The 22,609-nt window shown below is 50.2% G+C and overlaps 2 pseudogenes; one reads left to right on the top strand and one right to left on the bottom strand.

The window, feature by feature from the left end:
- The first annotated feature begins 5,133 nt into the window (after nt 1-5,133).
- The window catches only part of LOC137162545 (zinc finger protein 208-like), a 220,664-nt pseudogene continuing 203,188 nt past the window's right edge, over nt 5,134-22,609 (top strand).
- Nucleotides 18,563-22,609, bottom strand: part of LOC137162541 (zinc finger protein 850-like) — a 40,138-nt pseudogene continuing 36,091 nt past the window's right edge.

Below are 22,609 nucleotides of genomic sequence, written 5' to 3'. Positions count from 1 at the left end.
CCGGGATGACCAGGTTGGCACAGACAAGAAGGGAGCCGGGAATGTCAGCAGACCTGGGCAGCCCTGAAGCCAGGCCGACCCCCATCACTGAGGCTGAAGGGAGATGAGGAGCCTGACAGCCCAACTGGTCACCCCCTCCCCATCGACCGCAGTGTCCTGTGTGGGGCAGAGACAGACTCTGTTGTACCCACTCACCCCACACTCTCCCTCTAACCTGAGCTCTTTGGATTTCGTACCCGGAGTGTTTGCTGTAGTGACTGGGTCCTAGCATCTCTCATGGCTTCTCTGCACGTTTCTACCCATTTATCAGTGTTGCTCTGTTGCTGGTGCATGTGGGGTTGGGTGTAATAACGGGCTAGGCTGTGGGTGGGGAAGGGAGTCTGTCTTTTGCTTGTCCACTGAAATAATAAAGTAGAATTTAGTTTCTCCCATTGCCAGGGTCCTGTGTTCTGCATTCAATGGCTGCCAACTCCAGAGTGAGGGTTAGAGGTGAGAGCAATGCTAACATGGTCTGGATGGAAATGTGCAGTGAGGTCACCCAACCACCCTCACCCCTGCCCTGTCATAGGCTCCTCAAATCCCCATAGAGATAAAACACTGAAATCTTGTGCTGCTCTGACCCCAGCACAAATCAGGAACAGTCTGACTGGTCTCATACGCCTCTGCCTCATCCTGATGCTAGTCAGGCGTAATCCCACTGGAGCCACTTGAACTGTCTCCAGCAGTTTGAAGCTGTGAGTGGACAATCAGACCATTGGCCTCTAAGGGTATGTCTACACTGCCCAGCCTGCAGGGATCCATGCAGTGGGATCAACTGAGCGGGCAGTGGAGACCCACTGAATTGATCCTGGATGTGTTCTTCGGCTGACGCAATAAATCCACACACACCCTGAAAGGAGCAAGACCCTGTTGACCAGAGGACATCTCCATCGATGCAGCGCAGCAGCGACACCATGGTAAAGGAACGTAAGTAACTCGATGGGAGACACGGTCACTGCCAGTGTAGACCAGGCCTTGGTCTGTTTGCAGAGATATGCTCACAAATTGTGCCAACGCAATTCTGATCTCTGAGCTGGGTTTCAGCCCAAGCTCCCTCTTCTCACAACCTTACCCCCTGTCTAATTGTAGCGCAGTCCCATTGAAATGACTGGGTTAGAGGCTGGAAGATGCTGGAAATGGGAGGGACTGTTTCTAGTTCAATCACCCAAATGTGTTCTGAAAGGCCACTGTTAACGGGATCTGCTTCGCTCTGCTGCTTGGACAGCCTCTATACCTGGGGATCCCGGGGACAGAAAGAAACAGCCTTACCACTTGGCTGCCAGTTCCGGCTGGCTCCAGGGACCCAGCGTGGCACCGCTGGGTTTTCATCATCCTGATCCTGAAAGACAACCTGGCCAGGGAGAAAGAGGGAACCAGCTGCCATCCTCCACTGCACCAGCTTGAGCTAAATCCTGAACTTCTCCTGGGATGTGAGACTGGGTGTAGCTGTCACCCTTCTCTTCCTGCATCATTTTCCTTCCCCTCCCCCCACTCCACTACTGCTTGTTCCTCTCTCTCCTTTTGCCTTCTGTCTCCTGGAAGTCTGGCTTAGCCGGCCGAGACAGCTCCACCTTTTGCACCAATGCCGGTGGCCTGTGTTGATTCTGGACACTGTGATCAGTGTGGATACCATCGAGACAGGGTACGCCCGATTTGCAGATCAAGAAGGTTTAGTGTGCAAGCTTTTTTTAAAAATATACTAGTTAGATAGAAAGCCTAAAATTAACTACAATATATCCTACTCACGAAGCCTGGAGAGCTAAGCAGACACGCAGAAGACTGTATACAGCAGTGGCTTTCTTCAGGGGCCCCGCCAGGGAGTCAGTGGATCCTCTGGTCCGACCGGCAGCACCTCCTGCGGACTCAGCTGTTGATGGAGTGCCCCCACCTTCCTCTAAATAATGACTTCTTAGACCCTTCCATAAACAACCTTTACCTAATGATCTCTCTCATTATCATATATGCTAATTACCCACATTGGGTTGCTACCCTTAATTACATTTCGTTCTTACCATGATAATCGAGGTCATCAAAACATCTGGTGATAGGAGGGGTGGAGTAAAAGTATGCCCCTTGGCAATGAAACAGTGTACCCCAACCATTCAAGGATAGCTTCTTGTTCCCATCACCATCACCTATGTGCAGCTGCAAGCAATACTTGTTATCTGATAGATCAGGAAAATGGGAGCCTAGGGCAGCTGACTTGGCGTTGCCGGGGATGTTCTGGCTTCAGGGGAAAAAGTGGCCGTGTAGATGCTTGAGCTGGAGCCTGGGGTCTGAGATCCTCCGCCCTCCCCAGGTTTCAGGGACCAGCTGCAGGCCGAACACAGACATTGCCATTGCTATTTTAGTGCCAAAGCCAAGTCAGTTCACCTGGGCTCTGAGATTCGCTGCCTTGGGTCTTCATTTGCAGTGTAGACGTCCCCTCAGTCTAGACTCTGGGTCTCTGATGCAGTAAATATCTCCCCAACCCAGCTCTGTGGAGTTGAACAGGACCCGCTAGCTTGTCCTTGGACATTCATGGGTTAGATTTGTAAATGGCTAATCACCCCTGAACCAAACACTCTCCTCCTCTGCATCATCCTCTCTGCTCCGTCTTCATTAGTCTGGGCAAAACCCCCTGACGCCCTCAGACAAACTGGGTGTGGTGCTAGTTACATTGTCTCTGTCTGTGCCCAAATTGTTCCTTTGCCTTCTCTGTTTGGGGCGCTGGAACATTGAAAACTGAAATCCATTGTCTGGAGCTTGTCTGGAGCCTTGTGTGGGCTCAGATGTGACCTGCTGACTTGGAAATAATAAAACGTAGCTTTCCCATGACAGATTTAAATCCCTGTTTGGTTGAAGGCTCTGTCAGGTCCTGGGCTGCAGTTCAGACTGATTAAGGGCTGGGTCAGTTCTAACCCTGTAACCCCAAGTGCCGCAAAGTGCTTAGCCTCCATGTCCCTTTGCCTGGGATGCCCACAGTCAGCTTGGAGCATGCACTCGATGTATTGGGCAGCCCTGGACCAACTCTTTGAATCTGGGCGCCCTGCCTGCAATCAGCCGGACTGTCACCGGCCTTGCTCAACAGCTGGTGAGGTGACTTCACACTCTGCCCAGGCCTGACCTTTCCCAGGAAGAGGTGATCTGCAGTGTCCAGTGTAAAGGAAATTATGCATGTGGAAATCATTAGCTGGAAACATGAGAGTGGTGAACGATAAGAAAGGATATTATACATGAAAGTGTCATGAAGCTATAGGATAGGAATGTCCTTTGTAAGCAGAATTTAACAGAGAAACAAAAGAAAAGAAGGAACATATATATAAAACTGCAGTGTAAGCAAAATTACTAGAGAGAAACAGGAGATGTGCACCATCTGGTTTTAATATCTAGGGGGGCCCACTCCTTTAGGTATGAATAAAAGAAACAGGAGGGACTTGCAATCCTGTTATTGCAAGTCTTCAGCTGAATAAAGGATTCTTTTCCTATGAAACTGTTTGTGACTGTCCTGCCGTTTCATCTCAGCTGAAAGGGACCCTGACTCAATTATATGCATGTGGGTAAACAGGCTTTATTTGCTTAAACCTGTGGCCGTAATTAATGTATATCCATCACACCAGCCCTGTCCTGGAACAATCAGAGCACGGTTAAGGTTTGTTTCTCCCTTTACGGAGTCAACGTGCACCAGTTGGTTACTTTCCCTGGCTGGAGACACCGAACCATTCACAGCCCTGGGTCGGTCTGTGTCAGAGTCCACTGAACCTTTGAACTGGATGCTCTGAGGGTGATCTCCTCCGGACAGAGATCCATGTCCAGCAGCTGCGAGGCAGGTAGGTGACAAGGAGTCTGTCTGGAAGGCAGCGTCCTCCTGCTGCGACCCGCAGCTGTGTGTGGATGTTAAAAAACAAATCGTTTCGTTCCTGCCCCCTCTGGTGATAATAGGGGGAGGTTTCCCTGCACCCCCTCATTAGGGGCTGTCTGGCTGCTTCCCCAGGCTGTAAATACATTGTCTGCCCAAGTCCCATGGTGGTAAAACTGCCAGGGGCAAAATGTGTCCCGGGGGTGGTGTCACCACCCAGAAACGTGTCCCCTCCCCGCTGCTCCGGGCAGCCTGTGGCCGAGCAGGACCCATCACCCCCGTGTCCCCGAGCACATTGTGGACTGTCTGCAGCAATGCCCGGACTCCTGCACAGAAACGCCCCTTCTCCCCCTCCCCGCAGCTGGGGTCTCCTTCCTGCTGCCCCTTCACCCGGCGGCTTCCATGCACGATGCGCCCTTTGATGCTGAGAGAGGCGGCCAAGGTCTCGGGGACGGGTGGGCCCAGGAGGCAGGTGTGGGGCAGGGCGGCTGCCGGGAATCCCTCGGGCGCTAGGACCCAGGAGCAGCTGGGATGCGGCGGTGGCGGTGATCGCGGGCGGAGCTCGTAGCGGCAGCAGCACAGGCGGCTCCAGGCTCCCGGGGCTGGTTCGCTGCTGCTGCGACTCTGGGTCCGGCTCCCGGCGAGATCCGAGCCCGGCGGCGGCTGCTGGGTCCCCGGAGCCGGGCTGCAGCCGGGCGGTGACTGGGGCGGTGACATCCCCGCTGCGCCCCACCCCGGAGCCTCTCCCGGGGCAGAGACCCCAGCCTGGCCAGGCCCTTCCCGGCCCCGCTCCCGGCCCCGCTCGCAGGGAAGGTAAGAGAGACCTTCCCCCCCGCCCCGCCCCAGGGAGCGGCGCCTCCCGCTCCCAGCCCGGCTGCAGGGTGTGGGCAGTGCGGGGGGCAGGGAGGTGCGATGGGGCAGGGGGGTGATGGGGTGCGGGGCAGGCCGGGATGGGGGCAGGGGCTGCGCTGCGGGGCAATGGGGGGCGGGTGGAGAGCTCTGGGTGAACATGGCTGGAGTCGAGGGGAAGTCCGGGTGGGGGGTGCTGAGAAGCAAAGGGGGGTGTGGGGGAGGGGCTGGGGGGCAGGTGAGGGCTAACGGAGGCTGGGTGGGGAAGAGACCGAGAGAGGCTAATGACAAAGGGACAGTGAGCGAGAGAATGGCTCCCCCCCCCCCATAAGGCAGGAAGAGGTGAGGGGGGCCTCCAGCCCAGCAGCCGGGCGGGACATCAGCTACTGAGCTGGACCCTCCGGGTGATGCAGAGAGACCTGGGGGAAAGTGCTGGGGCCGGGCAGGAAAGTGTCTCTGCACAAAGAGCCCCATTCAGGGACCTGCTGGTGAGTTTGCCCGGAGAGTGAGGGGCTCCCTGTGTGTCTGCAAAGCCCAGAACTGCCGCCCTCAGTGACACAGCCAGGCTCAAACCTCTGTTGGCAGTGGCCAAGGAAAGCAAACGCCCACGTCCATGGGGCAGTAACCCGTTCTCCCAGGGACAGAGAAGGGGAGAGAGGGAAGATGATAAAAAAGGAGCCTGGGGACCGAAAGGGGCAGCAGGAGCAGTAAGTGAGGAGAGAGGTTCCCAGCTGCCATGCCTGCCCAGATCCATTCCCGGCATCCCCTGGGGCAGACAGACTTTCCTGGGAAGAAGGTGAGCAGCTGGCAGAGGAAAAGCTGGTAGCTCCGTCTGCTGAAGCACTGCACTACTTGGCGGGGGCTGGGGCGCTGGAGGGGGTCACATGGTCTTTGGGGACAATGTCGGGGGAGTCCCCCAAAGTGACTCCTTTGATTCTGCTCTTTTTCTAGCCTTTGGATCAGAGACTCTGTCCCTGGGAGGGTTTAAAAGTCCCACTGGGTTTAGTTCTGCTGGGAGGGACCTGGCCTGGGTAGCAATGAAGTGAGTTTCTTCCCAGCATGGCAGAGTCCAGATCCTGGGGGAATCGGGGTGTGAAATGGACTCAAGCCCCTTCTGAAACCTCTCCAATCTCCATGCTCACCCTGACAGGCTGAAGAGTCGCACCCAGGTTTCACTCCAGATCATCCCATCTTCCCGGGGAAATGGCTGTGGTGGAGCCGGCTCAGGTAAGCGATTTTCCGAGGGCAGCTGAGTGGGAGAGAGTGGCAGGGAGAGGACAGGGTGTGATGGAGCTGCTGATTTTCTGAGCAGGCCCGTGGCTGGGGGTGAAAATTCCTCCATCTAAAACAGGAAACAACCCCCCTGCACGGGGCTGGGAACGTTTTCCAGACTCCCAGGGCTGCAGCCTGAACCCACTAGCCAGAGGCTGCTGTAAAACAGGAAGGGAAGCTGTTGGGATTCCTGTCCCACCCTGTCCCTGTCCCCTGCTCAGAGCCCAGCTTCCCATATCAGCTTGTGGCCAAGAAGTGTGTGGTAAAGGAGAAGACCAGCCCTCCTTCATCTGCTGGAGGGACAAGGAGCTCTCACTTTCTCCGCACCCCCTGAAGCCTCCGGGATTCTGCTAGTCCGGCATTTCCAGAGCATTTCTCTTTTTGGCCTCTTCCCCCCTGTGATTAGGAGAGTTATGGTGGCAGCAGATGGTGAGTGGAGACTTTTGTTGTTTCAGATGTCGGTGACCTTCGAGGAGGTGGCTGTGTATTTCACCCAGGGGCAGGGGGCTCTGCTGGACCCCGCTCAGAGAGCCCTCTACAGGGCCGTCATGCGAGAGAATTACAAGAATGTAATCTCGCTGGGTAAGGGATTCTTGTGCCCTTGGTTATTAGAAGCCGTGGGGTCTGCATTTCCAAATCTGGTCATGGTCTTCCCTGGTCAGTTAGATTGGAGGGGAATTGCTTCCATAATCCAGAGCTGCACTGTGACAGGGACTTGCATCTCTCTACCCCCTCCCCTGGGACCAAGGTGTCATAACCTTGTGGACATGCTAACTCGTCCCCATCCCCCCAGCTTTCAAGGGGGCAGAAGCCGTGTATTGTCTTCTCTGTCTCGTTTCTCACTCACACACACAATCTCTGTTGACCTCCCTTCTTGGGACTCGCTCCAGCCATGGGGAGGGCTCTGGGCTCTGCAGGTTTAGAAACAGGCAGGGGTTTAGCTCCAGAGCTGTGTGTGTGTCAGCAAGGCCCCCAGAGCGCACCGATCCTGGGAACTCCTATTGAGGACATGACAGTTCCCCACACCTCCCTCGTCATCTGCTTCTCCCAGGGGGCTCAGTGACCATGTTCTGATTCTCTTGGATTCCACGTTCCCTCAGCACAGCATAGGGACAGGTTCATGAAATCATCTTTGTGCTGAGTATGCCTCCAACTCTCTGTGCATCCTGATCTTCTCTGATTTCTCCCCCGAGCAGGATTTCCTGTTTCCAAACCAGAGCTGATTGCCCGCCTTGAACGAGGAGAGGAGCCGTGGGTGCCCGATCTCCAGGCCTGTGCTGAAAGGGAGATCCCGAGAGGCAGCCACATGGGTGAGGACTCAGTGACACTGACACAGAAGCCACCTGCAGGTGGAAGGAGAAAGTTGAGAATCCCAAAAATGTGCTGTGAGCAAGCGCCCTGAGCTCCACCTCATTTTACCCAGGTCATGGCTGTTTGGCAGTAGATACCACGCGTGGTTTTCCACTCATCCTGTTAGCTGCAGGAGTTTCCTTCCCAACTTTACTGCCCTGTGAGTGTTTGGGTGGGTGGTGGAGGCAGAATCTGATGGCTCGGTCTTCACAACTTTAAGGTGTTGGTTTTCCATTTGTGCTCTTCCTCTTTCACCCGACACAATGACTGAGTGTCTGGATTGTCTCTCCCAGCAGGTGATGAGATAGTGAGTGACAAGGAGGAGGAGAATCAACACCAGGAAGTTCCTGGGGAAGTGGAGCCACAGGGGAACTTTCTGAGAAGAGCTGAAGGGAATTTTTCCCAGTGCTTGGAAGAGGGAGAAAACCGGGGAAATCTGCAGAGTTCAGAGAGGCTTCTAGGAAACTGCCCAAGAAATAAAGTGGATGAATCTATTAAATGTGGGGGAGGATTCAAGGATCCCAAGGAAACCACAGCCCAGCAGACAAATCCCAAGGAAGAGAAATCCTGTCATTGTCTCGAATGTGGGAAAGGTTTCAAATGGAAGTCAGCACTAATTAAACATGAGAGAATCCACACAGGAGAGCAACCCCATAAGTACTCCGACTGTGGGAAAAGCTTTATTGGCAGCTCACAACTCAATCAACATTGGAGGACCCACACAGGAGAAAGACCCTATAAATGTCTTGAGTGTGGGAAAAGTTTCACTATGAGCTCTCACCTTATTAAACATCACAATATTCATTCTAGAGATAAACCTCAGAAATGCAGCAACTGTGGGAAATGTTTCAAGTGGAAGTCGGAACTTTTAAGACATCAGAGTATCCACATGGGAGAGAGTCTCCATAAGTGCTTGGACTGTGAGAAAAGTTTTACACATAGATCAGTCCTTATTAGACATCGGGCAATGCACACAGGAGAGAGACCCCATCACTGCTTGGACTGTGAGAAAAGTTTTACACATAGATCAGCCCTTATTAGACATCGGGCAATGCACACAGGAGAGGGACCCCATAAGTGCTTGGACTGTGAGAAACGTTTCACATACAGATCAGCCCTTATTATACATCGGGTAATGCATACAGGAGAGAGACCCCATCAGTGCTTGGACTGTGGGAAAACTTTTTCACAAAGATCACACCTTACTGTACATCAGGTAACCCACACAGGAGAGAGACCCCATAAGTGCTTGGACTGTGAGAAAACTTTTACAGATAGATCAAGCCTTATTAGACATCAGGCAACCCATGCAGGAGAGGGACCCCATAAGTGCTTGGATTGTGAGAAAAGTTTTGTACGAAGATCATCCCTTATTATACATCAGGCAATGCACACAGGAGAGGAACCCCATAAGTGCTTGGACTGTGGGAAAAGTTTCACATGCAGATCAGACCTTATTAGACATCAGGCAATCCACACAGGAGAGGGACCCCATAAGTGCTTGGACTGTGAGAAAACTTTCACACAGAGACCACACCTCATTAATCATCAGAGAATACACACAGGAGAGAGGCCCTATAAGTGTTTGGACTGTGGGAAAAGTTTCACACAAAGATCATACCTCATTAATCATCAGAGAATACACACAGGAGAGAGACCCCATAAGTGTTTGGACTGTGAGAAAAGTTTCACACAAAGACCACACCTCATTAATCATCAGAGAATGCACACAGGAGAGAGGCCCTATAAGTGTTTGGACTGTGGGAAAAGTTTCACACGAAGATCACACCTCATTAAACATCAGAGAATCCACACAGGAGAGGGACCCCATAAGTGCTTGGACTGTGGGAAAAGTTTCACATGCAGGTCACACCTCATTAGTCATCAGAGAATACACACAGGAGAGAGGCTCTATAAGTGTTTGGACTGTGGGAAAAGTTTCACACAAAGATCACACCTCATTAATCATCAGAGAATACACACAGGAGAGAGACCCCATAAGTGTTTGGACTGTGAGAAAAGTTTCACACAAAGATCACACCTCATTAATCATCAGAGAATACACACAGGAGAGAGGCCCTATAACTGTTTGGACTGTGGGAAAAGTTTCACACGAAGATTACACCTCATTAAACATCAGAGAATACACACAGGATCTAAGCACTGATCAGCACCGCCTCTCTGCTGCAGTCCTGGCTGATGGACCAGAGGTGGGGGAGGGAGAGAGAGAAACTCCTCCAGACGCTCCCTCTGCCTGGCTGAAGTTCCTCCATCTCCTTCCCTTCCCACCTGGGATCCCCCTTTCATGGAGATTAGGAGAAAGACACTTGGGTTAGGCTGCACATTCACGCTAGACACTTCCCCCCATTCTCCATCTTCCACCTGCCTCTGGGCTGGGCTTTCCTACTGAGCTGAATCTATTTCATGCAGACTGAGCTTCCCAAGGGGCTGGCAGCTCTGCATCTTCCTAATCCCCCAGGGCACTGGGTTCTGGTGGGTGAAATATTAAGAGACCAGGAGGGATGGGTTTGGGGGAGGAAAGTGGAGATTCAATGGTTGAGCTGAGTGCTGGGATTATTGGGTGTTTGGAGACCATGGGCTAAGAAGAGAGGGGAGCACAGGGGTAGAGAGATGCTGCCTCTTGTCCCTCACCCCCTCTGCCCCTTCTCCCTGCCCCCTCTGCGCCAGTGAGAGGGACACATTTCCACAGGGCCTTTTGTGGGATGCCTAGAGATCCTCACCTCTGCCTCCGCAGCATCAGCCTTCAAGCGACCATCTGGGGTAGGAAAATGGTTGGGATTAGCCAGCACATTTCCTTCCAGGCTTTTCCTGAGCTTGTCGATGGGAAGTTTTTTTTTTTTTTTTTTTTATTATTATGATGATGCTAAAACGTTTATAAGAATAGCAAATATGGTAGGCGTCCAGCTTGGCTTAACAAAGATGTCCTTGGCGAACTTAAACGCAAAAAAGAAGCTTACAAGAAGTGGAAGCTTGGTCAGATGACTAAGGAGGATTATATAAACACTGCTCGAACGTGCAGGAATGAAATCAGGAAGGCCAAAGCGCAATTGGAGTTGCAGCTAGCAAGGGACGTGAAGGGGAACAAGAAGGGTTTCTACAGGCATGTTGCCAACAAGAGGAAGATTCGGGAAAGTGTGGGCCCCTTAGAGAATGAGGGGGCGACCTAGTGACGGAGGATGTGGAGAAAGCTGAGGTACTCAATGCCTTTTTTGCCTCTGTCTTCACAGACAAGATCAGCTCCCAGACTGCTGTACTGGGTGGCACAGAATGGGAACGAGGTGAACATCCCACAGTGCTGAAAGAACGGGTCCAAGACTATTTAGAAGGATTGGACATACACAAGTCCATGGGGCCGGATGCAATGCACCCGAGGGTGCTGAGGGAGTTGGCTGAGGTGATTTCAGAGCCATTGGCTATTATCTTTGAAAGCTCGTGGCAACAGGGGAGGTCCCTGAGGACTGGAAAAAAGCAAATATTGTGCCCATCTTCAAAAAAGGGAGGAAAGAGGATCCAGGGAACTACAGACCGGTCAGCCTCACCTCAATCCCTGGAAAAATCATGGAGCAGGTCCTTAAGGAATCCATTTTAAGGCACTTGGAGGAGAGGAAGGTGATCAGGAACAGTCAACACGGATTCACCAAGGGAAAGTCATGCCTGACCAACCTGATTGCCTTCTATGATGAGGTGACTGGCTCTGTGGATGTAGGGAAGGCGGTGGATGTGATATACCTTGACTTTAGCAAAGCTTTTGATACTGTCTCACACAGTATTCTTATCAGCAAGTTAAAGAAGTATGGGTTGGATGAATGGACTATAAAATGGATAGTGAACTGGCTAGAGCACAGGGCTCAACGTGTAGTGATCAATGGCTCCAGGTCTAGCTGGCAACCAGTCACAAGTGGAGTTCCCCAAGGGTCGGTCCTGGGGCCGGTTTTGTTCAACATCTTTATTAATGATCTGGAGGATGGGGTAGATTGCACCCTCAGCAAGTTTGCGGATGACACTAAGCTGGGGGAGTGGTAGATACCCTGGAAGGTAGAGATAGGATACAGAGTGACCTAAACAAACTGGAGGATTGGGCCAAAAGAAATCTAATGAGGTTCAACAAGGACAAGTGCAGAGTCCTCCACTTAGGAAGGAAGAATCCCATGCACAGCTATAGACTGGGGACCGACGAGCTGGGCAGCAGCTCTGCAGAAAAGGACCTGGGGGTAACAGTGGATAAAAAGCTGGATATGAGTCAGCAGTGTGCCCTGGTTGTCAAGAAGGCTAATGGAATATTGGGCTGCATTAGGAGGGGCATTGCCAGCAGGTCACGGGAAGTGATTATTCCCCTCTATTCGGCATTGGTGAGGCCGCATTTAGAATACTGTGTCCAGTTTTGGGCCCCCCACTACAAAAAAGATGTGGACAATTTGGAGAGAGTGCAGCGGAGGGCAACCAAAATGATTAGGGGCTGGAGCACAGGACTTATGAGGAGAGGCTGAGGGAACTGGGCTTGTTTAGTCTGCAAAAGAGAAGAGTGAGGGGGGATTTGATAGCAGCTTTTAACTACCTGAAAGGGGGTTCCAGGGAGGATGGGGCTTAGGCTGTTCTCGGTGGTGGCAGATGACAGAACAAGGAGCAACGGTCTCAAGTTGCAGGCCGGGAGGTCTAGGTTGGACATTAGGAAAAACTTTTTTACTAGGAGGGTGGTGAAGCATTGGAATGGGTTACCTAGGGAGGTGGTGGAATCTCCATCCTTAGAGGTTTTTAAGCTGAGGCTTGACAAAGCCCTGGTTGGGATGATATAGCTGAGGTTAGTCCTGCTTTGAGCAGGGGGTTGGACTAGATGACCTCCTGAGGTCCCTTCCAACTCTAATATTCTATGATTCTATGAGTAAAACAACCAAAGAACACTAAAGCATGTTTAGCAATGTCAGAAGAAAATGGATACATTTATTTTCCTGATTTTTGTAGGAGAGTAAAGCGTTCAAAGCTGGTCTTGTGGTCAGGCTGAAGCTACAGGGAATGGCTTCATGGCACATGCAGACCTTATTACTGTTACTTAATGTGAATTCTAGCTAGAGTCTGTTCTCTCTCTCCTTTCCCTCCCTTCCTAGCCAATGGCGCAGGGAATGAGACTAACAAATAACCATTGTCCCTCAAGGTCTTTGCTGGAACAGGGCTTTGTTTTCTTTTCCTCCCTTGCACACAGTATTTTTTAAAGAATATTAGTAAGTTTGAAGGTAATGTGCCTGCGCTCTGCTATAATCCTGTAAACAACAAACAGGGGCGGGTATAATTATATTCATTATGTAGTTATTAATATTCATTTTGTAGGTGTCGATGTAACCAGATAAGGGTCAATGGGAGGTGCTGGAAATGTATACAGCTCTGGGTAAAAGATTGTAAAGTTACCCCCTCGTTGGTCACTCGCGGCGTGGAGGTGGAACGAGCAGGCAATAAAGGTTCTCTCTCCCAATCCACCCCCGGTACAACCTGTTTGATTATTTCTAACAATTTTGAGTCTCCACATTTTCCATGCAGCTGAGTGAGCTAGTTACACTGACATCAGCTGCTAGTGTAGACCAAGCCTCAGTCAGTAGGAGAGGGTGACGGGAGGAGCACAGAGCTGGGAAATGGCCGTGTTTGCTTCTCAGAGGCAGAGAGCTGGGGCCGAAAACTGTGAGCTCCCTGCCTCAGAGCCAGAGAGAGACTAGAACTGGCCTAGGGGTGTCCTGTGAAGCTGCTCCTGAAATCTGACAGCCCAAGAATGATGGGGGAGGGGCCGCATCTCCTGATTGCTGAGATGACCCGGTTGGCACAGACAAGAAGGGAGCCGGGAATGTCAGCAGACCTGGGCAGCCCTGAAGCCAGGCCGACCCCCATCACTGAAGCTAAAGGGAGATGAGGAGCCTGACAGCCCAACTGGTCACCCCCTCCCCATCAACCGCAGTGTTCTGTGTGGGGCAGAGGCAGACTCTGTTGTACCCACTCACCCCACACTCTCCCTCTAACCTGAGCGCTTTGGATTTCGTACCCGGAGTGTTTGCTGTAGTGACTGGGTCCCAGCATCTCTCATGGCTTCTCTGCACGTTTCTACCCATTTATCAGTGTTGCTCTGTTGCTGGTGCATGTGGGGTTGGGTGTAGTAACGGGCTGGGCTGTGGGTGGGGAAGGGAGTCTGTCTTTTGCTTGTCCACTGAAATAATAAAGTAGAATTTAGTTTCTCCCATTCCCAGGGTCCTGTGTTCTGCATTCAATGGCTGCCAACTCCAGAGTGAGGGTTAAAGGTGAGAACAATGCTAACATGGTCTGGATGGAAATGTGCAGTGAGGTCACCCAACCAACCTCAGCCCTGCCCTGTCATAGGCGCCTCAAATTCCCATAGAGATAAAACACTGAAATCTTGTGCTGCTCTCCCTGACCCCAGCACAAATCAGGAACAGTCTGACTGGTCTCCTACGCCTCTGCCTCACCCTGATGCTAGTCAGGCGTAATCCCACTGGAGCCACGTGAACTGTCTACAGCAGTTTGAACCTGTGAGTGGACAATCAGACCATTGGCCTCTAAGGGTATGTCTACACTGCCCGGCCTGCAGGGATCCATGCAGTGGGATCAACTGAGCGGGTAGTGGAGACCCGCTGAATTGATCCTGGATGTGTTCTCTGGCTGACGCAATAAATCCACACACACGCTCCGAAAGGAATAAGGCTGTGTTGACTGGAGGGGATCTCCCATCGACGCAGCGCAGCAGAGACGCCATGGTAAAAGAACGTAAGTAACTCGATGGGAGACACGGTCACTGGCGGTGTAGACCAGGCCTTGGTCTGTTTGCAGCGATATGCTCACAGATTGTGCCAAAGCAATTCTGATCTCTTAGCTGGGCTTCAACCCAAACTCCCTCTTCTCACAACCGTACTCCCTGTCTAATTGTAGTGCAGTCCCATTGAAATGACTGGGTTAGGGGCTGGAAGATGCTGGAAATGGGAGGGACTGTTTCTAGTTCAATCACCCAACTGTGTTCTGAAAGGTCACTGTTAATGGGATCTGCTTCGCTCTCCTGCTTGGACAGCGTCTATATCTCGGGATCCCAGGGATAGGAAAAGCAGCCTTACCATTTGGCTGCCAGTTCCCGCCAGCTCCTGGGATCTAGCCTGGCACCGCTGGGTTTTCTTCATCCTGAACCTGAAAGACGACCTCACCGGGGCTAACCAGAGAGAGGGAACCATCTGACATCCTCCACTCCACCAGCTTGAGCTAAATCCTGAACTTCTCCTGGGATGTGAGACTGGGTGTAGCTGTCACCCTTCCCCTCCTGCATCATTTTCCTTCACCTCCCCCGCACTCCACTACTGCTTGTTCCTCTCTCTCCTTTTGCTTTCTGTCTCCTGGAAGTCTGGCTTAGCCGGCCAAGACAGCTCCACCTTTTGCACCAATGCCGGTGGCCTGTGTTGATTCTGGACACTGTGATCAGTGTGGATACCATCGAGACACGGTACGCCCGATTTGCAGATCAAGAAGGTTTAGTGTGCAAAGCTTTTTTAAAAATATACTAGTTAGATAGAAAGCCTAAAATTAACTACAATATATCCTACTCACGAAGCCTGGAGAGCTAAGCAGACACGCAGAAGACTGTATACAGCAGTAGCTTTCTTCAGGGGCCCCGCCAGGGAGTCAGTGGATCCTCTGGTCCGACCGGCAGCACCTCCTGCGGACTCAGCTGTTGATGGAGTGCCCCCACCTTTCTCTAAATAATGACTTCTTAGACCCTTCCATAAACAACCTTTACCTAATTATCTCTCTCATTATCATATATGCTAATTACCCACATTGGGTTGCTACCCTTAACTACATTTCGTTCTTACCATGATAATCGAGGTCATCAAAACATCTGGTGATAGGAGGGGCAGAGTAAAAGTATGCCCCCTGGCAATGAAACAGTGTACCCCAACCATTCAAGGATAGCTTCTTGTTCCCATCACCATCACCTATGTGCAGCTGCAAGCAATACATGTTATCTGATAGAGCAGGAAAATGGGAGGGGATTTATAACAACATTAGCCTCAGAATATTACAGGGAAAGCATGTTCTTAAGAATACAGTCTGAGGCAGTGCCAGAACCAAGGATGTCTGGGCCTTGTTAATTCAGCCCCCTTGTGCCTGTGCGTTCCTACACAATCTTTAATGACAGGGTCACAGCCTGCAGCGCTCATTAACACAGGAACTGCCTCCTTCAGGGTATGTCCACACTGCAACAACAAAACACCATGGCAGCCAGTCTCAGAGCCTAGGGCAGCTGACTTGACATTGACGGGGATGTTCTGGCTTCAGCGCTAAAAATGGCCATGTAGACGCTTGAGCTAGAGCCTGGGGTCTGAGATCCTCCCCCCTCGCCAGGTTTCAGGGTCCAGCTGCAGGCCGAACACAGACATCACCATTGCTATTTTAGCGCCAAAGCCAAGACAGTTCACCCGGGCTCTGAGATTCGCTGCCGTGGGTCTTCATTTGCAGTGTAGACGTCCCCTCAGTCTAGACTCTGGGGTCTCTGATGCAGCAAATATCTCCCCAACCCAGCTCTGTGGAGTTGAACAGGACCCGCTAGCTTGTCCTTGGACATTCATGGGTTAGATTTGTAAATGGCTAATCACCCCGGAACCAAACACTCTCCTCCTCTGCATCATCCTCTCTGCTCCGTCTTCATTAGTCTGGGCAAAACCCCCTGACGCCCTCAGACAAACTGGGTGTGGCGCTAGTTACATTGTCTCTGTCGGTGCCCCAAATTGTTCCTTTGCCTTCTCTGTTTGGGGCGCTGGAACATTGAAAACTGAAATCCATTGTCTGGGGCTTGTCTGGAGCCTTGTGTGGGCTCAGATGTGACCTGCTGACTTGGAAATAATAAAACGTAGCTTTCCCATGACAGATTTAAATCCCTGTTCGGTTGAAGGCTCTGTCAGGTCCTGGGCTGCAATCCAGATCGGTGAAGGGCTGGGTCTGTTCAAACCTGTAACCCCAAGTGCTGCACAGTGCTTAGCCTGTGTGCTCCTCCATCTGGGATGCCCACAGTCAGCATGGAGCATGCACTCGATGTATTGGGCAGCCCTGGATAAACTCTTTGAGTCTCGGCACCCTGCCTGTAATCAGCCGGACTGTCACTGGCCTTGCTCAACAACTGGTGAAGTGACTTCACACTCTGCCCAGGCCTGATCTTTCCCAGGAAGGGGTGATCTGCACTGTCCAACCCTGTCCTGGAACAATCAGAGCACGGTTAAGGTTTGTTTCTCCCTTTACAGAGTCAGCCTGCACCAGTTTGTTACTTTCCCTGGCTGGAGACACCGAACCATTCACAGCCCTGGATCGGTCTGTGGTAGAGTCCAATGAACCTTTGAACTGGATTCTTCTGTTAGTGACCTCCCGACAAAAGTCTATTTCTATCTGCGAGGTAAGAAACGGGGGTGTGCAGACATCTGTCTTGAAGGCAGTGTGGTGTGTCCTACTGCTTTCGCCCCCACGGGAGCTATGTCAGCCAAAATAGAAATCCTTTAGCTCCTGCCCCCTCTGGGGCAACGGAATGAGCGTTGGACATGTGATTCCCAGTCTTGTCCCATACGCCCTGCAAGCGTCTGGTTTGCCATCCCCGTTTCAGTCACTGCGTTTTGGAGTGTGAATCTAGCACTCCCCCTCCGTTTTTATGCTGGGGGATACTGATCATTGTCATTCTTCAAATAAAACAAAACTCCTTTCACAAAGGGTAGCAAAAGGTTAAAATAGAATAAAACTGGACTATTCTGTCAAATGAGCATTTGTCTCCTGAAGTCCTCAATAAATCTGAGTGAGATCTTGTCAAACTAAACTAGTAGCAAAGGATGTAACCCAACAAACTTCAGGAAGCGATAAAAGGCCACAATACAACGTGGGCTACAAAAAACACGTTCACATTTGTAAAGCAATATCCCAGAGAACGTAGAGACTCAAAATCAGGAAAATAAATGCATCCATTTTCTTCTGACATTGCTAAACCTGCTTTAGCATTCTTTGGTTGTTTTAATTATAAAGGTTTTAGCATCATCATAAGAAAGGGGGAAAAAAACCTACCCATCGACAAGTGAGCTGGACGAGCTCAGGAAAAGCCTGGAAGGAATTTTACCAGTAGATGGAAATGGGTATAAGATGAAGAAAGGTCCAACTGTTTTTTGATGTTCATTTGGATTCCCTTCCACTCCTCCCCAGCTCTGTGACATTTGCTTCTCCAGCGCTCAGGAGTCTGATTAGGATCATGGAAATCAACACCGATTCCTAAGCATGGAGAGCCAAGGACATGGTGGTAACTGACACTTTGGGAAGTGGAGGGGAAGAAAGGAGGCTGGTTAAAACTCTCCATCGATTGGAAAGGGAGGCTGTGTTGAGGGTGGAGTGTGACAGCAACGGGGGAAGGAGGGAATCCTTCGGACTCACCCCATTGCCTTCCAAAAACACAGAAGCTAAATCCACCATTTTACTATCTCTGCTCCAATTTTTTTAGCATCTATTTAATTCTGGTCCATAAAGGAGAAAATCTACAGTCAATACATGCTTTTCAGCACGGCCTGGAGTAATGTGAGACTATCTGGGAATGAGACAATCTGGCCCCAAAGGGGGAACTCAGGGACTAGCACTCGGCGAAGGGGGGACCACAACACTCAATGTACTGAGGGTCAGTTTACCTAGGAAGAGTGTTGGGGGGGCAGAGGAAATGTGCTGCTAATCCCAACCATTTTCTTACCCCAGATGGTCGCTTGAAGGCTGATGCTGCGGAGGCAGAGGTGAGGATCTCTAGGCATCCCACAAAAGGCCCTGTGGAAATGTGTCCCTCTCACTGGTGCAGAGGGGGGCAGGGAGAAGGGGCAGAGGGGGTGAGGGATAAGAGGCAGCATCTCTCTACCCCTGTGCTCCCCTCTCTTCTTAGCCCATGGTCTCCAAACACCCAATAATCCCAGCACTTAGCTCGACCATTGAATCTCCACTTTCCTCCCCCAAACACATCCCTCCTGGTCCCTCAATATTTCATCTACCAGAACCCAGCGCACCGGGGGATTAGGAAGATGTAGAGGTGCTAGACCCTAAGGAAGCTCAATCTACATGAAATAGATTCGGCTCAGTGGGGGAGCCCAGGCAAGGGGCTGGTGGAAGATGGAGGATGGGGGGAAGTGTCTAGTGTGAATGTGAAGCTGACAAGTGTCTTCCTCCTAATCTCCATGAAAGGGAGATCCCATCTGGGAAAGGAAGGGACAGGGAGTGTTTGGAGGAGTTTCTCTCTCTCCCTTCCCCCACCTGTGGTCCATTAGCCAGGGCTGTAGCAGGGACGAGGTGCTGATCAGTGCTTAGGTCCTGTGTGGATTCTCTGATGTTTAATGAGGTGTGATCTTCGTGTGAAACTTTTCCCACAGTCCAAGCATTGATGGGGTCTCTCTCCTGTGTGCATTGCCTGATGTCTAATAAGGGCTGATCTGTATATGAAACTTTTCCCACAGTCCGAGCACTCATGGGGTCTCTCTCCCGTGTGGATTCTCTGATGTGTTATAAGATCCGACTTCCACCTAAAACATTTCCCACAGTTGCTGCATTTCTGAGGTTTATCTCCAGTATGAATTCTGTGATGTGCAATAAGGTGAGAGCTCCCAGTGAAACTTTTCCCACATTCAAGGCATTTATAGGGTCTTTCTCCTGTGTGGGTCCTCCGATGTTGAGTGAGTTGTGAGCTGCCACTAAAGCTTTTCCCACAGTCGGAGCACTTATGGGGTCTCTCACTTGTGTGGATTCTCTTATGTGTTACGAGATCTGACTTGCAACTGAAATAATTCCCACACTTGAGGCATTCATAGGATCCCTTTCCTGTGTGGATTCGCTGGTGCCTAGTAAGATCTGCTCTCTTTATGAAACTTTTCCCACAGTCGGCGCACTTATGGGGTCGCTGTCCTGTGTGGATTCTCTGATGTATTCTAAGGGTTGACTTCCAAAAGAAACTTTTCCCACACTCCAAGCATTTATAGGCTCTCTGTGCTGTGTGGACTGTCTGATGACTAATAAGGTATGATCTCTGTGCGAAACTTTTCCCACAATCCAAACACTTATGGGGTCTCTCTCCTGTGTGGATTGCCTGATGTCTAGTAAGGCATGATCTTCGTGAAAAACTTTTCCCACAGTCCAAGCACTGATGGGGTCTCTCTCTTGTGTGCATTGCCTGATGTCTAATAAGGGCTGATCTGTATGTGAAACTTTTCCCACAGTCGAAACACCCATGGGGTCTCTCACTTGTGTGGATTCGCTTATGTGTTACGAGATCTGATTTCCAACTGAAACAATTCCCACACTTGCGGCATTCATAGGGTCTCTCCCCCATGTGGATTTGCTGGTGCCTAGTAAGATCTGCTCTCTTTATGAAACTTTTCCCACAGTCAGCACACTTATGGGGTCGCTCTCCTGTGTGGATTCTCTGATGTTTTATGAGATCTGACTTCCAGCTGAAACTTTTCCCACACTCCAAACATTTATAAGGTCTCTCTCCCGTATGGATTCGCTGATGTTTAGTAAGAGCTCCTCTATGCATGTAACTTTTCCCACAGTCAGCGCACTTATGGGGTCGCTCTCCAGTGTGGATTCTCTGATGTGTTATGAGATATGACTTCCAACTGAAACTTTTACCACACGCCAAGCACTTATACGGTCTCTCTCCTGTGTGGATTGCCTGATGTCTAATAAGGTGTGATCGCTGTATGAAACATTTTCCACATGTCAAACACTTATGGGGTCTCTCTCCTGTGTGGGTTGCCTTATGTGCAACAAAGCCTGATCGCCATGTGAAACTTTTTCCACAGTCCAAGCACTTATGGTATGTTCCTTCTGTGTGGACTGTCTGATGTCTGAGAAGATATGATCTTTGTGCGAAACGTTTCTCACAGTACAAGCACTTATGCGGTCTCCCTTCTCTGTGGACTATCAGATGTCTAACAAGGTATGATCTTTGTGCGAAACTTTTCCCACAGTTCAAGCATCTATGGGGTCTCTCTCCTGTGTGGATTCCCTCATGTCTAATTAGTGCTGACCTCCAGTTGAAACCTTTCCCACACTCGAGACAGTGATAGGGTTTCTCTTCCTTAGGATTTGTCTGCTGGGAAAAATTTGCTTCAGCTCTTCTCAGAAAGTTCCCCTGTGGCTCCATTTCCCCAGGAACTTCCTGGTGTTGATCCTCCTCCTTGTCACTCACTATCTCATCACCTGCTGGGAGAGACAATCCAGACACTTAGTCATTGTGTCGGGGAGAAAGAGGAAGAGCACAAATGGAAAACCAACACCTTAAAGTTGTGAAGACCGAGCCATCAGATTCTGCCTCCACTGATGGCCCAATCCTGAAAAGAAAGAACATGAAAGAACAGAACCTCAAACACCCCCCTTTCTACCAAGAGGCATTTCAGCCTGATACACTGTACCTTTAATCAAAAGCTAAAACCTCAACTGACTCTTACTGTTCTACCCTTTTGAATGTTCACTTCAGCCTTTTTAAAATATCCATTTACTGCATAACATTCAAGTCTGTCTTTAATTTCTATAATTCTCGTTTTAAGATTGTTTGTAAAACCACTCCACCGAGCATTTTATCTGTTAATTTTACTCACTTTCAATATATTTGTAAAAACCCTATTTTAAGTATAAGAAGCCACACTGTAAAATGTAATATAAACGCTTTCAATTGTGAAAGACACTGTCAAAAATGAAATAAGGTTTGCTTTAAAAATAATATGTGAATCCTTCAGCTAGGAGTTGGCACTGAGTGATTGGAGCATTGGCTGAGCCATTGAGGTGAGTGTAGACAGGGAGAATGATTGAACAATTGGTCTGAGTAAGGGATATCAAAACAGACGTGAAGAAAACACCAGCCTCACCTAAAAACCTTGAGGAGCGAAAATAATAACTTTTATCATTCAAATGGCCTAAGTGGACTCCTCTGAACCACGCTGATGACTTTGGAGCCAGCCCACTTCAAAGAACAAAATCCGATCAGGCTTGCAAGAATGTGGGTGATTAAGAATCACACCAAAAATGCAGTTGCAGCATGACAGACTGACATGGAATCTTTTCCCTATAAAATAGGACAGGAAGATGAAGGCTGGAGGTTCGGGTCTACATCACCAACCAGCCAGGAGTACCGATGCGCATCGGCAAAACCTTGCTCCTCACCCCCGTGCTACAGTCACCTGGCCAGTGACTGCCATGAGCACCAAGAGACTGGTAACTATAACATCTGTAAGACCCCTAGGTATGTTTGTCTGTCTCCCTGTCTATGTATGCCTGTCTGTGTGTGAGAGAGTGAATGAAAGTATCAGTTGAAACATGTGTCTCTGTAATTGTAGTATAGATACAATGTTAATACTGTTTTCCTAGGGTTTACATTATTAATACTATTTCACTAATGTACAGAACAATATTGATGTTATTACAATGCTGATACTTTTCTTTTTATTGATACTATTTAACAAATTGCTGTATTCACATTAAACGTGGCTTTTTCCCTTATCCCCTGAAAAAGATCCTGTAATATTTGTTATTTGAATACCACCACCACCCACCCAAACACTCACAGGGGAATAAAGTTGGGAAGGAAATTCCTGCAGCTAACAGGAGGAGTGGAAAACCACGCGTGATATCTACTGCCAAACAGCCATGACCTGGGTAAAATGAGGTGGAACTCAGGGCACTTGCTCACACCACATTTTTGGGATTCTCAACTTTATCCTTCTGTCTGCAGGTGGCTTCTGTGTCAGTGTCACTGAGTCCTCACCTGTGTGGCTGCCTCTCGGGATCTCCCTTTCAGCACAGGCCTGGAGATCGGGCACCCACGGCTCCTCTCCTCCTTCAAGCCGGGCAATCAGCTCTGGTTTGGAAACGGAAAATCCTGCTCAGGGGAGAAATCAGAGAAGATCAGGGTGCACAGAGAGTTGGACGCATATTCAGCACAAAGATGAGTTCATGAACCTGTCCCCATGCTGTGCTGAGGGAACATGGAATCCAAGAGAATCAGAACATGGTCACTGAGCCCCCTGGGAGAAGCAGATGACTAGGGAGGTGTGGGGAATTGTCATGTCCTCAATAGGAGTTCCCAGGATCTGTGCGCTCTGGGGGCCTTGCTGATGCACACACAGCTCTGGAGCTAAACCCCTGCCTGTTTCTAAACCTGCAGAGCCCAGAGCCCTCCCCATGGCTGGAGCGAGTCCCAAGAAGGGA

The sequence above is a fragment of the Emydura macquarii genome, unplaced genomic scaffold (assembly GCF_026122565.2).
Source record: "Emydura macquarii macquarii isolate MOO-44397 ecotype Brisbane River unplaced genomic scaffold, CSIRO-AGI_Emac_v2 contig_2428, whole genome shotgun sequence".
In the NCBI taxonomy this organism is placed as follows: Eukaryota; Metazoa; Chordata; order Testudines; family Chelidae; genus Emydura; species Emydura macquarii.
This window is presented reverse-complemented; position numbering and strand designations above follow the sequence as displayed.